The sequence below is a fragment of the Rhinopithecus roxellana genome, chromosome 10, assembly GCF_007565055.1.
Source record: "Rhinopithecus roxellana isolate Shanxi Qingling chromosome 10, ASM756505v1, whole genome shotgun sequence".
In the NCBI taxonomy this organism is placed as follows: Eukaryota; Metazoa; Chordata; class Mammalia; order Primates; family Cercopithecidae; genus Rhinopithecus; species Rhinopithecus roxellana.
Window position 1 is genome coordinate 114,759,218 of NC_044558.1, and position 18,091 is coordinate 114,777,308.

At 37.7% G+C, this 18,091-nt stretch overlaps 1 long non-coding RNA gene across 1 annotated transcript; it reads right to left on the reverse strand.

Annotated features, from left to right (window-relative positions):
- Positions 1 to 882: 882 nt before the first annotated feature.
- LOC104662216 lies at positions 883 to 12,006 on the reverse strand. The gene is made up of 4 exons (XR_747954.2): positions 11,864 to 12,006; positions 6,731 to 6,907; positions 5,274 to 5,394; positions 883 to 987 (listed from the first exon to the last, which is right to left on the reverse strand). It is a non-coding gene; the product is annotated as an uncharacterized LOC104662216 (long non-coding RNA).
- Positions 12,007 to 18,091: the final 6,085 nt, after the last annotated feature.

Consider the following 18,091-nt stretch of genomic DNA (forward strand, 5'->3'; position numbering starts at 1 on the left):
ATTGGTGTCCTGTGTTTTTATCTGCTAAGTCTGGAAACTCTAAAACACTTTCAAATGAGATATTTTCTTCTTATTATACACTCTTAAGAGTACCATGGGCTCCTCTTTCATAATTATTAATAAAATTATAAGTAATAATTTTTTCTGATGCTTTGCTTACAGATGGTCTCTGTGCCACTCCAGACTTGCTCCAAGACTATGTCTATTTTGTTAACCATCTGATGCAGAAAGAATAGAGGAAGGAAGGAAGGAAGGAAGGAAGGAAGGAAGGAAGGAAGGAAGGAAGGAAGGAAGGAAGGAAGGAAAAAGAAAAAGAAGAACGAGAAAGAACAAAAGAAAGAAAGAACAAAGAGAAAAGGAAGGAAACAAGGAAGGACGGGAGGGAGGGAGGGAGGGAAGCAGGGGAGGAGAGGGGAGGGGAGGAGAGAGAGAATAATAATAGTTATCTCAGTTTTCTCCTTGGTTAGTGAGAGTTCACATTGACATGTGTGTAACTTATCATGATAGCAACAGGCATTTTAGGCTCATTGAACTAGATCCCAGGCACTGCTCATATGTACAATAGCTTCATTCCTTTTTCATTTTTTTTCTCTCCCTCCTTTACTTACCCCAGCATCTATTGATGTTCTGGAAATACCTTTATTTTAAAGAGAGAGAAGATGAGTTTTGGTGTTGGGAGACAGTGTTCCACAAATATTTTCATGTTTTCTCATGGTCAGAGCTTTATGAACAAACAACACTGAACAAAGAACATTTGATTGAATATCAAACATGTTAGTCCATTTGGGCTGCTATAAGAAAGTACCATAGACTGGGTAGCTTACAAACAATAGAAATTTATTTCTCACAGTTCTGTGAGCTGAGAAGTCCAAGATCAAGGCGCCAGCATATTCAGTGTCTAGTTAGGGCATCTGCTTTCTGGTTCATAGATGGTGCCTTCTCACTGTGTCCTCACATGGTGGCAGGGTAAAAAAGCTCCTTCAGGCCCTTTTATAAAGACACAAATCCCATTCATGAAGCCTCCACCTTCATCCTCTAATCACCTCCCAAAGGCCCCACTTCCTAATACTGTCACTTTAGGATTAGGATTTCGGCGCATGAATTTTGAGGATACACACATATTTGGACCATAGTATTAAACCTAAAGATAGAGACCTCAGGGTTTTTCTGTCCCTGAAACCATTTGTTTATAGTCTAGGGTGGTAAAATAAAAACCCTCCCCTCTTCTCCACAAACATTTTTTTTTTTTTTCCATTCCAGAGTAAAGTATTTCTTTCTTCCTCTTTCCAGAACAAAACATGGATGGATGTCCCATAAACTTCCAAACTTTATAACTTCAGAGCTCTTCTTCTCCTGTAGAGCCAACACCACTGCACATGCAATGACATCAAGCCCTCATTGTGTTGCTTTGTGAGAACATGGCATGCAAAACGTGGTCAGATATAAAGTTATATATATATTACACACCTCACACATGTGTGCATGCACACACACACACATAAATATATGTATATATACACCAACATATATACATATCATGGCAGGCTAACTTTTTAGCTTACAAATAGGGTGTTCTCTCAGATCTTTCAGTTTGGACTTAGCATGTTGAGTGTACTTGCTTGGAGGAAAGAAGAATAGGTAGCGTGAACTAGTGTGGTTTTGTTTTCTATTCAGATACTTTGAGGTCAGAGGTCACACACCAAACTAAACTGCCCAAAGGAAGCATTGTGAGACATTGGGCACATGCACAGCAGTGTCTTCCAGGCTCAGGTAAGGCAATACATTTATCATTGAGCAGCAAAAGATGATATTCTCCTTATTTCTGTACAGAAGCCAGACCATTCTGGTTTCTCAAAACAGAACAACTATGGCACATTTGAATACCGCATGTTTGAAAAAGACATTTTTTTCCAGCCTTTTACAGAAAGACCAGGGTTGTATAAAGACTAGGGATCTTGCCTGCTGCCTGCAAATTTCTAGCAGCCCTGACTTCCCTGGTTTCTGACCTGCCACTTGTCCATGAATTCTCTCTCACTACTGAGTCCCTCTCGATGATTACTGCCTTTGAATTTTGGTTACCTTTGACTTTATTTCTCCTGGGGCTATGGATTCTTGAGTGTTCTCTCCTTGGCTTCAAGTACGGCATTCCACCACTACCTCCATTCCAGTGCTACACCCTACTTCCACCCCATGCAGAGTGCAGTGCCCTGGGCCTTGGCTTGTCTAGTAGGAGGCACTACGCAGAAATTACTAAGTGAGATTGTGTGTCTGGCTAGCAGTGCCTTGCTAGGTGACAAAGGCCAAGCCACTTACCTATCTGAGCTTCAGTTGTCTTATTTAATCCAGCCTCAGGAACTGGATTAAACAATAAAGAGGCCATTGTTTTGCTTCAGATAAATGATGACGGGTTTGCCAAAACAAATGCAGCTACTGTTACTTCAATACACAACAAACCAAGCTGCATCATGAGCTATTAGACTCTCACTTACACTGGGAAAGAGGGAGATTCCAGGAGAGTGAAGAAGAAAAATAATAGCAGAGAGAGGAGTTGAGTGCACCAAGAAAGAACATCAGTGTTTCAAATCACATCTTGAGCTGTCCATTTTTTCTCAATAGTTTCCCTTAGGCCAATCACCAACTTGCCTTGAGAAGCGAATTGGCTCCATGGCAACAATAAAAATGATACCTGAGGAAAATTTTGCAAAGCTAAACCTAAGAGAAGCAGTGCCAAGCAAACACTAAATATTTGCAAAAGCGTTTTATTCTGACCGTGGTAATTTTCTGAGTATATATTGCAAGATCGATGCCCTCTATACCTCCTCTAAATACCGTCCTGACTGTGTTCCATTGTAGAAGGATCTTAAGTCATATAGACCCCAAAACTCTGTTCTACAGAATATCAACATCTACAAAAATAGGTTAGTATATAATTCCATGGGTGGGGAAAGGATTCTGTGATAAAAGATGCTGAAAAATGCTAAAGTTTTTGGGATTCACAATGCACCTTAGCCCACTAAAGAATCTGAAAAGACTTTCAGGGAAAAACTTGTATAACTTCTCTGGGTTCCTTATATGCTACTAGATCGCTAGAACTCTTCCATTTCACAGGAACATATATTTTGGGAAATTTTATTGCGGATGCTGTATTAATTTTCTAGGGTTGCTTTAACAAATTAGCAACAATTGGGTGGCTCAAAACAATAGACATTTATTCTGTCACAGTTCCGGAGGCCAGAAGTCTCAAACCAAAGTGTTGGCAAGCGCACACTCCTTCCAAACACTAGGGAGGAATCCATTCCTTGCTTCTTCCAACTTCTGATGGCCCCAGGGGCTCCTTGGCTTGTGACTGCACCACTCAAACTTCTGCCTACATGGTTGCATTGCATCCTCCTCTTCTGTTTCTCTCCACTTATCAGAATACATGCAATTGCATCTAGAGTCCTCTCAGATAATCCAGGATAAGCTCCTTGTCTCCAGATCCATTTAAGGTCATATTTCCTCTTAACATGTAAGGTTATATTCACAGGTTTCAGGAGTTAGGGAGCAGACATATGTTTTTAGTGACCACCATTTAACACACTACACATGTTAACTGATAAACATCAAAATGATAACTTCAACTTGATTCAATTTAATTCTACTCAGCCATCATCTGATGAGCCCATAGTATGTCCCAAACACTGTCTTAGGCCACATTATAAAATGATTCAGAGCCTAATTATTGCCCATAAGCAATTTACATCCCAGTGGAGGAAATGGACATGACAGTGGATTAATACCATGCAGAGTGACAGGTGCTTATAAAGTTATAATCAAAGCAGAACTGAGGAAGGGATTACTTCTTCCTAGGGAAATAGGGAGAGTTTTCCAGAGGAGGAGATTATTCTGTTGAGATTTGAAGAATGAGTAACAGTTTCCCAGGCAGAGTACCAAGGGAATTTCAGGTGGAAGAAACACAATGGTCAAACATACAGATCATGGTGATAGAGGAAACTTGTGAAGATAAAATGAAAAAATGCATGCAAAGCTACTAGCACAGTACTTGGCACTCAGTAATGTTACCTGTTTCTCTTAAACTAAAGAGGGTAGAAGCAGGAGATGAGACTGAAGTCTTAGGCAGGCACCAGACTGTTCTAAACTTAGTTTGGTGTATTTGTGTCTTTGTGTGTATCCATCCATATGAACATAGAACAGGGCCATAGAGAGGAACTTAGAGAAGGTTCCATAAGGACGGGGTTTAGAAAATTACGTATGCAAATAGAAATAAAAACCAGTAAACTTCAGCCAATAGACAGTTATTTTGGAAGAAAAAGAACGGATTTAGTCAATAGCTAGATGGTTGGTTGACTGAATTTATTCACTAAAGCAAACAAACACACACGCACAATAGTCTGCAGATACTTCCACAGTAATTGGGGAGCAGTTGCATCACTTACATGGGACTTAACTTTTTTGGTCATGCCTCAGTACATGCTCTCAAAAGCCACATGGAACAGTGTTATGCCCAGTGTTGAGGGCCTAGCACTCGAATGGCACTTGAGAATGCTTGTTTCTAGTAATAGTCTCCACCTTCATGAATGGCCTTATTTTAATGACATTGGCATGTTGGCCGGGATGGAACTGGAGCTGGGTCTGCCAACTTCTGTTGCCAGTGAGACATTTCTCACCTGGTAACCATCATTTGCAAGGGCCTGGAGTTCATGAAGCTAAATTTTGACACAAACAACTGAGGTTTCCCATGAGTCCTTGGGTGACCTTTTAGGTCTCAGCTCAAATTTCATTTCCTCAGAGATCTCCATTCCATCTAAAATAGCTCCACTCTGAGCCCAGTTTATCTTTACTACTGCACCCTGTGCTTTACCCAAACTACACCTATCACAGTCTGTAATATCCAGTTCATTCATGTTTCCATGTGTTTATTTTTACTTTCTCATCTTCTACTAGAATGTAAATTCTGAGGCCGGTACCTCCTCTGTCTTGTTCAACTTTATAGTCCCTACACATAGAATAGGATCTGGCATACTTGTTGGTCAATAAATATTTCTCAAATAAATGAGTGAATGAAGAATGGAATCAGGGAATAATTAAACTGATAAAGGGGTCAGAATGGATGCTATAGGAAATAAAAGGTAATGCAATATTCCCTTTTAGTAATTGGATCAACCACTTCAGAATAAGTAACATAGCACACACAAAAAACTTAGGTGTAAATGGTCCCTCATAGAATGAGCTCTCACTTGAACTTTTTGAAGGAGTTCCCATAATAACTTTACCTTTGACATTTAGCAATTGTCCATATTCTGTTTGTGAGAAATGTTTTGTACAGGGAAGAGCCAGACTGGATCTCTCAAGACCTGATCTTCATAATGCAAACAAACTTCTGGGAGTATTTTTCTAAAAAATAAAACAAAGAGTTCCTCTTACTTGCAAAAAAAGATAGAGATTAAACAATATTGCTTGACTCCCATAAATAAATGCAAATCATACTTACTGAAACGGAAAAAGAGTAAATTCTAAATTGATTATTTAACTAGGATAATAGGAAGCAGTGAGTATTTCAAAACATGTCCCAAGTTTCTGACGTACAGGAATTAGCCTCTAGGAGCCTGACATGAGTGACTGTGTTAACCCAAGTGACAATTGAAGATCATGGAGCTGCACAGAGGGAGAAGAAAAATAATGGCACAGCTTGCCCTAGGGAAAGTAATTTATTCCAAGAACAATTCTAGAAGATTGTACTTAAAATATGCTGTGGCTATCCCAAACATGAGATGGTAGATAATTACAGCCAGTAAAGATTAAACAAAAATAAAGTAATACAAGATGGACTTCATTTCTACTTTTATGAGAGTTGCTTGTATCTCTCCTGATATTGTACCTATAAGCCTCTGAACTTGACCCTATCTTCTGGGATTGTGCCTAAAGTCTGGGTCCTTGGCCAAGCAAGGCAGACTTGAGACAATTACACTAGGAGGTCAAGCTTCTTTCATAGGAACTTAGCAAGGGTTTTAACCACTTCTCATGAATAGTTTTAAGCAAAATTAAGGCACATAGGCTGTTGGATTCGTTTCTTTGAGTAAATCCACTCCACAAAATGTTAAGTAATATATTAGGTGTAAAAACATCAGAGAGATCTGTACTACAGAACCTCAGCATTCTGAACTTTATCCTCTTCTATCTAGTATGTTTCATGAACACATAAATGAAGAGAAAGACAACATGTGTACCAATCTTGCAGACACCAGAAAACTAGAGTACCTTCTTCGGTATTAATTAGCATTCAAAAAGTTGACAGAAGAGTTGAAACTGAACAATTCAATGCTTCAGTTTAAGGGAAAAGTTTAACTGCAGGTTAAATAGAACAGATCTGACTAAGCAACAGTTCTTGGGGAAAAAAGACAGAGTTTTAGTTACCTGCAAATTCCATATGAACTAGAAGCAACAGGGTTTGTAGAATAAAATATGTATTCACAACCATCTAGGACTGTAATTTCAAAGCTAAAAAAGACCAAGCCTGGCTTAATTAATATTTTTGAGTGAACGAACAAAGGAACAATTTAATAAATGAGATAACTAAAAAATAATTTTAAGGTTTTACTAGGCAAAACTGATCATTCAAAGAGTTGTATCAAATAATTCTTCACAATTGTGACTGTAAGTATCTGATAGATTGCTTTATAAAGTAGTAAACTCCCCAAAGTTGGCCTTATAAAAGTAAATGGTACCCTACCTTACAAAGAAGCTTTGAGTTGCATGAGGGAAATGGGCCAGATGACTTCCAATGCTCTCTCCATCTTAGGAGTCACTTGAAAAATTTTTTACCGAGAGAGGGTAAAGATGACATCCACAAAAGAAGGAATTTCCTTTTCCAGACCAGAAAGGAATCTGGTAAGCACTCTTCTTCACCCTAAGACAAAAAGAAAGAGAGAGAGAGAGAGAAAACATAGGAGTTAAGTTACAATGACCTAGGTAAAAATCCCAGCTCTTCCACCGTAGAATTGCAAACTTTGAACGTGTTAGTTATCTCTCTAAGTCCAGGTCTTCTCATCTATAAGTTGGGAATAATATTATTCACTAGACAAGATGGTGTCCTGGCAGAAGAAGATAAAGAATATAGCATTTAGCATTAACTAAATGTACAACAGCTAGTGTTCAACGTGAAATCTATGTGTTCAAGCATATGTCAAGGCTGAGTGAGTCCCTGGGGGCAGTTACTTGTCTCTTGTCCTGCCCTTCTGGAAAAAAATGCATCAAATTGCATTGATTTTATATGCTGTACATCCTACTATAGATATTTCTTTATTTCTCTCTAAGATTGGCTTAGCTTTTCTCTTTTGCCTCCTATAAAGGCCTTCATCTTGAAAACATAAACACACACAAAGAGACAGAGAGAAAGAAACAGGCAGAGACAGAGAGATTTTTTGAAACCCTGAAGTTAATTTTATTTTGGAAATAAATGTGCTAACCAAGCCAAGCCAGTCACAGATAAGCATTTCCCTCAATCGTTTACAATTAAAATTTCCTCAAAACTAAGATTCAGACTATATTTGCAAGGTTGTAAAGCTATGGTTTCTCTTGGGCACGCAGATTTTGCATTTCAGCAAGCTTCAGAGGAATACCTGAAAGTTAATAACACATTGGATATACTTTTGCATTTCTTTTGCATGAGCATTACATTTTGAAAAACAAGAATCAGCATGTTTACTAGACAAAAGACAAAATGTTTTAAAATACAGTTTCTGTCAAACATCTCACAAGCCCTTCTGAGATCATTTTCAGAGTGATGAACTCCTCTTAAAACAGAAATACAGCAAGTTGTCTCTAGAAGAGAAAAACTGAATTTCACGTACATTGACACAAACAGCCACAGAGGGGAAGATAAACAACATCGCTATCATGCTAATCAACTGCATGGGTCAACACTCCATTCAACTCCCCTCTCATTACTCAGAGACTATTTTTGCTGCGGAAAGTGCACACCATTCTGAAATTCCAGGTAAATGGAATCAAAAGTCATGGCAGAAAGAAAGGACAAGGAAATTGACATGTGTTGGCACTGTGCAAAGCGCTGTATTTTCTAATTTAATCCTCAGGGCAAATCTGTGAGGTAAGTTGCATTGTCCTCATTGTAAAGATAAGTTATTTGAGGGCTGCTGAGGTTAAGTGAGTTTTTCAAACCAGGCAGACCTTTCAATATTTCTTTCTCACTGTGGTGGATAAGCATAAGAAAATGTTCATCCTTAGATTCATTACTAATTTTTTTTCCTGTTGTTGAAATAATTATTTTACTTTGCATCAAACATCTTTGAGTCTATTGTCATGTATTTCTCATCCACATTTTCATTTGAAAATCAAGGCTAATGCAATTCCATTCCTAGATATTTACTCAAAGAATTGAAAACAGGTACTCAAATAGGTACATGTAACTCATGCTCACAGCGGCACAATTCACAATTGCCAAAAGGTAGAAACAGCCTTAATCTTCATCAACAGATGAATAGATAAACCGACTGTGGATATCTATTCTATTGTGTATGTATCTACAAAATCGAATAATATTCAACCATAAAAAGAAATGAAGTACTGATAACATGCTATGATGTAGCTGTATCTACAAAACATGTTGAATGAAAGAAGCGAAACACAAAACATTAAGTATTGTATGATTCCATGTATGTGAAATACTGTATCCAGAATAGATAAATTTATAGAAACGGAACGCAGATTGACAGTGGTCAGGGCTGTGGAGGAGGGGGTAACAAGAAAAAATGCTTGATGGGTAATGGACTTTACTTCGGGTTGATGGAAATGTTTTGGAACTAGATAGAAGTAGGTGATGTTACACTGAATTGTTCACCTTAAAATGGTTGATTTTATGTTTTATAAATTTCATCTAAATGAAATTTAAATCAATTATAAATTGATCTTTAGAGTCAGGACTAATGACATTTCATCCAAGATTGCTGCTGAGGGCTCTCTCCTTTTCTTCTTTTCGAGATGGAGTCTTGCTCTGTCGCCCAGACTGGAATGCAGGAGTGATCTCGGCTCACTGCAACCTCCGCCTCCTGGGTGCAGGCGATTCTCCTGCCTCAGGGTCCCTAGAAGCTGAGATTCCAGGTGTGCGACACAGCGCGCGGCTAATTTTTGTATTTTTAGTAGAGATGGAATATCGCCATATTGGCCAGCCTGGTATCGAACTCCTGACCACAAGTGATCCATCCGCCTCAGCCTCTCAGGGTGCTGAGATTACAGGAGTGAACCACCGCGCCCAGCAACTGAGGGCATTTTCTTTGTTGAGGAAAGAAATAGTGATGATCAAATTTGTAATTTTCTTATATTAAATGCCTAGAACTCTACAGTCAACAGATGGCGCTCTAGTTCCAATTGTTACGGAAGTTCTCTGCCCATTCCCAAGCAAAGGGTTGTTTTCATCAATGAAAAGAAAATAAACACTCGTGCTTTAACTTTCTTACGTAGCTAAAAAAAATAAATAACGCGTCTTAATTCCTTTCAGAAATTACTTTCAACTCAATTATGACGTTAATATTAGACAGTGACTTTTAGAACAGAAGTCACACTTGAAAATATACGTGGATCAAAACAGTAGTTAGAATTTTAAAAAGCAACAGTTTTACAAGCAGATAGACCTGGATTCTAATTTAAACCCTATCATTGCTCACTGTGCGTCCTTGAGCAATTTGCTGAATCTCTTTGAATCTCAGTTTCCTCTTCTGCAAAATTTTAACAATAATACCTACTTCTGAAGGTAGTTTTGACAATTAGAAATAATGTCACGTGCTTTGCAAAACATTTAGTATGTAATAACTACTCAGAAAGATATAGCTATTCTAAATAGTGACAGAGAACATACAAACATCCAAGTAGGATTTCTCTGCCTTAGATCATGTGTGTTTAAATGAGTTTGAAGCATCAGAGATCCAGTTGTAAATTCTGAGTCAGCTCAAAGTGTCACATGGCTATGCTTTCTCTAAACCAATCATTGAAATGATGCCATATTAATATAGTAGAAAGTTTGTAATATATTTTTAGGTAGAGAGAAAAAAACAGGTTAAAAATGGTAATACAGTGTCATCCCAATTTTGTTTAAAAACAGTATGCATCTGGTAGGATATAAACCAAAATGTTAAGGTTAGTTATCTCTGGTTTATGAGACTATAGTTTATTTCTATATTTTTAATACTTTAATGCATTTTAAATATTTTCTATAATAAATATCATTTTTATGACAAAAAGAAATGTCATGTAATAATATGAAGTCAAACATATATCAAATATTGATACTGCAAAAATTTTCTTTTGTGAACCAATTGAATCCATAGAAGTACCACCCTCAGAGCTCAAACACAGTGCTCCAGGGCCGTACCTGCTGCTTAGAATTCCCCATAGGAGAAATGAGAAAAAGAAAAACCAAGCCCAGCGATGCTCCTCTGTGCTGGTTTTTTTTTTTTTTTTTTTTTTTGAAACGGAGTCTTGCTCTGTCGCCCGGGCTGGAGTGCAGTGGCCGGATCTCAGCTCACTGCAAGCTCCGCCTCCCAGGTTTACGCCATTCTCCTGCCTCAGCCTCCTGAGTAGCTGGGACTACAGGCGCCAGCCACCTCGCCCGGCTAGCTTTTTGTATTTTTTAGTAGAGACGGGGTTTCACCGTGTTAGCCAGGATGGTCTCAAACTCCTGACCTCGTGATCCGCCCGTCTCGGCCTCCCAAAGTGCTGGGATTACAGGCTTGAGCCACCGCGCCCGGCCTCTGTGCTAATTTTTTAAGCCAGCATATATAGAAGTATCTAGAAGATATACAAATGATTAGGAAGCAGGAAGTTCAGTCAGCCACATTATTTGGGATCATATCAAACACATCCCTAAAAATTAAAACAAAAACACTGATTTCAGTATTTCTTATTAATCTTAACTCATGAGAAAAAGCCTTTGTATCAATTCATAATAAATGTAGGAGTATTCGTGAAAAATTTTAAACACAATATATACTTTGACCAACAACCCCACTTCTTGGACTCTGACCTATAGAAAGACACAATTGTGCACCAAGTTTCATGGCCAAGAATTGTACAGGAAAACATTGTAAGAACAAAGATTTCCACTAAAGGGGAAATGATTTTAACATTATGAGACATTTATACTATGAAATGCTATGCATCTGCTAAATAGAATGCTACAGACTTCTACATATGGACATGGAATCATCTCCTACACATATTAACTGTAAGAAAAATACGCAAATTCAAGAACTATTTCCCAAAGAAAACCCTTTTACGTTTTAATAAATCTACATGTGTATATACATTTGTATATTTACATATGTAAATACATAGAAATATTGAAGAGGTCTAGAAAGATAAATACCTAATTATTAACAATAATTATGTCTAGGAAAAGTAGTTTTTAAAACTTTATATTTTATGAATTGTTTTAACTCCTTCATACACACACATTTCCATTTATAAACTTGAATTCAGTTGAACTCTTGGCAGGGATGAAAGACACGGTGTCCATCTAGCCACAGAGACATAACTGATAGCTCAGACTGGTAGGAGAATCAATTCATTCACTCATTCAACAAACATTTATTGAATATTTACAGGGTGCCAAGCCTATGCTAGAAACTGTAGGGGCAAAAATGAAAATAGTAAAACACAGTCTTTGTCTTCAGATTTTCCAGGAAGGTATACATAGTTCATAAAAAAAAAATCTAGATTTTCACTTGTTCTTTACTTGTATGTTTTTTATAAAGTTAGTAGAAATAATGGTTTCTTAGTGTTGCAGAAAACGCAATAATGAATCTGTAACAATGAATCAACAGTGGCTCGAGGAAACGTCTTTATGACTTACATCCTTAAGCTTTGAAGAATTGATTCCGCTCCCACCTCCTAACATATACCCTTCTTCTACCCCTAAGCTCACACTTGATGCCAAAGTCTCTTTATTGTGAGTTACACGGAGACGTGAGCAGTGATGCAAGCTATGTGGAGTCTAAATCCACTGTTAATCTCTGGGTAAACCAGTATGAATGCAGCAACAGGAAGGACCACAAGATGGCAGACTGGAGATGAGTCATGGAGCCTACAGCAGGCGATGAGGTGCTACAGCCCATGGAATCCCGCAGCCCTGCCAGCTGAAGAGACTGGGAAGGGCTTTACAGTTCTGTTAAATGGAGGGATCAGAGCGAAGAACAATTTTGGCACCACTCTAGTGCTTGCTCACATTTCTTAATGTTCTATTTAGTTGTTTCTAACCATCTAAAAAAAAAAAAGTTCATCTCTTCTTCCCATCCCAAATATTGATACTCATCAAAATCAATCATATCTTTCTATTTTAGCATGATTGAGTAGTAGAATTTTTAAATTGGACAAGATCTCCCCAAATTTGAGGGTGAGGTGCCTCATGCATAGGGAGGAAGCAGAAAGATAGACAGGGACCTGGTGGTACAAAGCAGCACAAGTCCGCATTGTCATAAGGAAAGGCCCTTTTCATGGTGTATGGGGACTAGAGTTGAGAAATTATTTTCGGGAGGGTTGTGTGAGTAAGGCCAAAACTGTAATTCCCAGACATTATACCTGTGCATGCAGAGAAACATAGGTAAAGATGTTGAGTAATGTGAAAGTGTACATTGGTGCTGCTGTTCTTATTTAAGCAGGTAAAATATCTACATAACCTATGACCCAGCCATTTCATTCCTGGGCATATATCTCAAATAAATCCTCACACAGGTTTGTAAGCATATATGCACAAAGATGATGGGGTGGTTTGTAGTGTCCAGCAACTGGAGGTAACCTGGGTACTCATAATTGGGAGAGTAGATAAGTAAGTGGTGGCTTACAGATACTTACAGGATCATGCATAAAAGGGCAAATGGCCAAGCAGCACATGTTTTGACCTGCCAACATGGTGTTGACCAGGATGCCTCTTGGAGGCAGAAGGAACAGACATCTGGGACCTCCAATATTGTCCTATCATACGCTGAGATAGTGCACAGCAATCTGGCAGGGCCAACTGTCTGACTCCAGGAAAAGGATATTGAATCTTGAGCTAGTAGGTTTGAAAGTTGTGATTGAGGTAGCATTGGCCTCTTTTGAAAAGCAAAATCCCAATAGTGTATTTTGAGAACATTGATAATTTGTTGTTAAGATAACTTACATAAAAAGTCAGCCAAGAGCAGTGGCTCATGCCTGTAATCCTAGCACTTTGGGAGGCAGAGTGGGTAGATTGCCTGAGCTCAGGAGTTCAAGACCAGTGTAGACAACATGGTGTAACCCCATCTCTACTAAAATGAAAAAAAAAAAAAATTAGCCTAGAATGGTGACGTGGGCCCATAGTCCCATCTACTCAGGAGGCTGAGGCATGAGAATCACTTGAACCCAGGGGGCGGAGGTTGCAGTGAGCCGAGATCACACCACTGCACTCTAGCCTGGGCCACAGAGCAAGACTCTATCAAAAAAAAAAAAAAAAAAAAAGTCAAAGGTAGAATAATTAATACTGTGTGGTATAGACACAGAGTCAAATTTATTGACCAGAACAGAATAGACATCAGGAAGAGAGTACACCTGTAAAAGACTAAATGTACAAAAATACAGAAGTCTGACATTGCCAAACATTGGTAAAGATTTGAATCAATGGATATTCATACACGTCTGATGGGAATATAAATCAATTTAATCACTTTGGAAAACAGTTTGACACCTTCATAACTAGTTAAATAGTTTACATGCAAAGACCAAGCAATTCCACTCTTAGGTACCCTAGAAACTAGAACAATTGTTGGACATGTATACCAAGAGAAATGAATAGAACATGTATCACAGTATCCTTTGTATCAGCAAAAATTGAAAAAAAAAGAAAAAAACCTTTCAATTTCCAACAACAGGAGAGTGACTAAATGAATTACAGTATAGAATAATTATACAGTGGAATATTACACAACCTAAAAATGAATGAACTAAAGCTACTCACAAGCATAAAAATACATTTTAGAAACATAATGTGAAATGAAATAAGTCATAGAAAATGACATATAGCATGATACAAATAGAATGTTCAAAATCAAGCAAAAGTATACAATGCTATTGTTAGAGAAACATTAATTAAAAAGAACTAAACTACTTCTAAAAATGTAAGAGAATGACAAGCATAAAATTCAGGAGAGGAGTTAGGTACCTCTTAAAGCGGAGGCACAGGCTGGGCTTGGGGACAATCACATTCTTGAAAGGGCTGACTGAGTTAAGATCAGTGATGGAGTCACAGATGTGCCTTATATAACTTATATAAATGTTATTGTGATTTTTATACATTAATTATTACATTAAAAATTTTAACATATGTATTAAAAGTAAAAAATAAAATCCAGACATTAATGACAGGATGTATTCAGGCATGTTTAGCAGTTCACTTTTCTCCTGTATTTATTTCCTTTAATACTTCCTTAAATGTACAAGAATTAAACATGATGCTCTTCAGATTCTTTCTCATAGGAAAGTATTCTGTCAAAGAAGAACAGAGGTAGATTAGGAGAAAAAAAGGAAAACCAAAGAACACTTCCAGGTATAATGGGACCCTGAAGAAACAAGTTTTAATTTGTCACTATGGTAAAGGTGAACTTCAGATGGTAAAGGAGACTTCATTTTCTCTTTACATCACTTTGTCTGATTGAAAAATTCCACATACACACGTTTTAGTCATTCAAACTAGCCCACCACTTTAAGGGTAGGTTATGAGGGCCTGCCATTTGTAAAATGTTAACTTGCAACAGGGTATCTCTGCTAGCCTACAGAGTAGAACATGGGTAGATTTGTGCATTATTGGTTTGTGTCGGCTGCCCATAATTTAACAAAACTTACTTAAAATTCTGAAGAACTACTGAATCAAATGTACATGTTTTTGGATAACATAAAATTTAAATTCTCATTTTAAGTACTTACCCTATTATTTTTTAATGTTTGACACCTTAGACCCTTGTAATTTTGCAAAGACCCCCCATAAATTTGGATCAAAAGCAATTCAGCTAACTTTGTATTTTGTGTAAGATCATTCTCAGCCATATTTGATCTATTTATGAGGTCATGTTTTTCCTGAATACCAGACTTCTTTAGTAGATGCTGAGGAATGAAAGCATGATATAAAGAACAAAGGTTTTAGAGTGTTAGGACATGAGTTTGAGTCTGACTTACTTATGAAATAGTTCAAGTTACTTAGCCTTTCTGGGTTTCAATTTACTCATCTGGAAAATGAAGGAAATAATTGCATTAGCCAAGATTTTGTGTGTGTGTGTAATTCAATTCAATTTGTTTGTCAATTAAATTCACTTATTAAAAAACAAATTCAGGAACTTCACATTGCTGGAAGTTCAGTAGTCAATGCAATTAGATCTAGAACGTCATAAGTTTCTTTTCCCAGTCTCAACTTTCTGCCTCTCTCCAAATACTCACATTCTTATTCAAGCAAACTCTCATCATTTGGTAGGAAAAACTACTTCTAATTGACCTGGAGTCACATTCTTCCAGTTCAGCCAATTCAGGAGCATTTTTATTTTTTAAAAAAGGATAATTCTCTCACCCAACAACAGGTTGATCTTTTAAATGCTCATTTCTAAGCCAATTACTGCTCCAAGAATGATAGGCTGTTATAATTGGTCCACCTGAGATCACATGCTCACCCCTGGGAACAAAGCAGTAGATATACTAATTGACAGACTCACCAGGGCCACTCGTTTTGGACAAGATCCCCACAGCAGGCAAAAGTGGTGTAGAGCTGAAACTGTCAACTTTCCACTACAGTAGTAATTTCTCTAGGTAGAGTGTTACAATGACTGAAAATTTGGGACACAGCACTTTATATATTATAGAATACATTACATCTTTGGTTAAGGTGATTGATCAAGTGGGCTTCATCCCTGGGATGCAAGGCTGATTCAACATAGGCAAATTGATAAACGAAATCCAGCATATAAACAGAACCAAAAACAAAAACCACATGATTATCTCAATAGATGCAGAAAAGGCCTTCAACAAAATTCAACAACCCTTCATGCTAAAAACTCTCAATAAATTCCGTATTGATGGAACATATCTCAAAAAAATAAGAGCTATTTATGACAAACCCACAGCCAATATCATACTGAATGGACAAAAACTGGAAGCATTCCCTTTGAAAACTGGCACAAGACAGGGATGCCCTCTGTCACCACTCCTATTCAACATAGTGTTGGAAGTTCTGGCTAGGGTATTCAGGCAAGAGAAAGAAATAAAGGGTATTCAGTTAGGAAAAGAAGAAATCAAATTGTCCCTGTTTGCAGATGACATGATTGTATATTTAGAAAACCCCATTGTCTCAGCCCAAAATCTCCTTAAGCTGATAAGCAACTTCAGCAAAATCTCAGGATACAAAATCAATGTGCAAAAATCACAAGCATTCTTATACACCAGTAACAGACAAACAGAGAGCCAAATCATGAATGAACTCCCATTCACAGTAGCTTCAAAGAGAATAAAATACCTAGGAATCCAACTTACAAGGGATGTAAAGGACCTCTTCAAGGAGAACTACAAACCACAGCTCAGTGAAGTAAAAGAGGACACAAACAAATGGAAGAACATACCATGCTCATGGATAGGAAGAATCAATATTGTGAAAATGGCCATACTGCTCAAGGTAATTTATAGATTCAATGCCATCCCCATTAAGCTACCAATGACTTTCTTCACAGAATTGAAAAAAACTGCTTTAAAGTTCATATGGAACCAAAAAAGACCCCGCATTGCCAAGACAATCCTAAGTCAAAAGAACAAAGCTGGAGGCATCACACTATCTGACTTCAAACTATACTACAAGGCTACAGTAACCAAAACAGCATGGTACTGGTACCAAAACAGAGATATAGACCAATGGAACAGAACAGAGCCCTCAGAAATAATACCACACATCTACAGCCATCTGATCTTTGACAAACCTGACAAAAACAAGAAATGGGGAAAGGATTCCGTATTTCATAAATGGTGCTGGGAAAATTGGCTAGCCATAAGTAGAAAGCTGAAACTGGATCCTTTCCTTACTCCTTATACAAAAATTAATTCAAGATGGATTACAGTCTTAAATGTTAGACATAAAACTATAAAAACCCTAGAAGAAAACCTAGGTAATACCATGCAGGACACAGGCATGGGCAAGGACTTCATGACTGAAACACCAAAAGCTATGGCAACAAAAGCCAAAATTGACAAATGGGATCTAATTAAACTAAAGAGCTTCTGCACAGCAAAAGAAACTACCATCAGAGTGAACAGGCAACCTACAGAATGGGAGAAAATGTTTGCAATCTACTCATCTGACAAAGAGCTAATATCCACAACCTATAAAGAACTCAATCAAATTTAAAAGAAAAAAAAACAAACAACCCCATCAAAAAGTAGGCAAAGGATATGAACAAACACTTCTCAAAAGAAGACATTCATACATTCATACAGCCAACGGACACATGAAAAAATGCTCATCATCACTTGCCATCAGAGAAATGCAAATCAAAACCATAATGAGATACCATCTCACACCAGTTAGAATGGTGATCATTAAAAAATCAGGAAACAACAGGTGCTGGAGAGGATGTGGAGAAATAGGAACACTTTTACACTGTTGGTGGGACTGTAAACTAGTTCAACCATTGTGGAAAACAGTGTGGCGATTCCTCAAGGATCTGGAACTAGAAATACCATTTGACCCAGCCATCCCATTACTGGGGATATACCCAAGGGATTATAAGTCATGCTGCTATAAAGACACATGCACACGTATGTTTATTGCAGCACTATTCACAATAGCAAAGACTTGGAATCAACCCAAATGTCCATCAGTGACAGACTGGATTAAGAAAATGTGGCACATATATACCATGGAATACTATGCAGCCATAAAAAAGGATGAGTTTGTGTCCTTTGTAGGAACATGGATGCAGCTGGAAACCATCATTCTCAGCACACTGTCGCAAGAACAGAAAACCAAATACTGCATGTTTTCACTCATAGGTGGGAACTGAACAATGAGATCATTTAGACACAGGAAGGGGAGCATCAC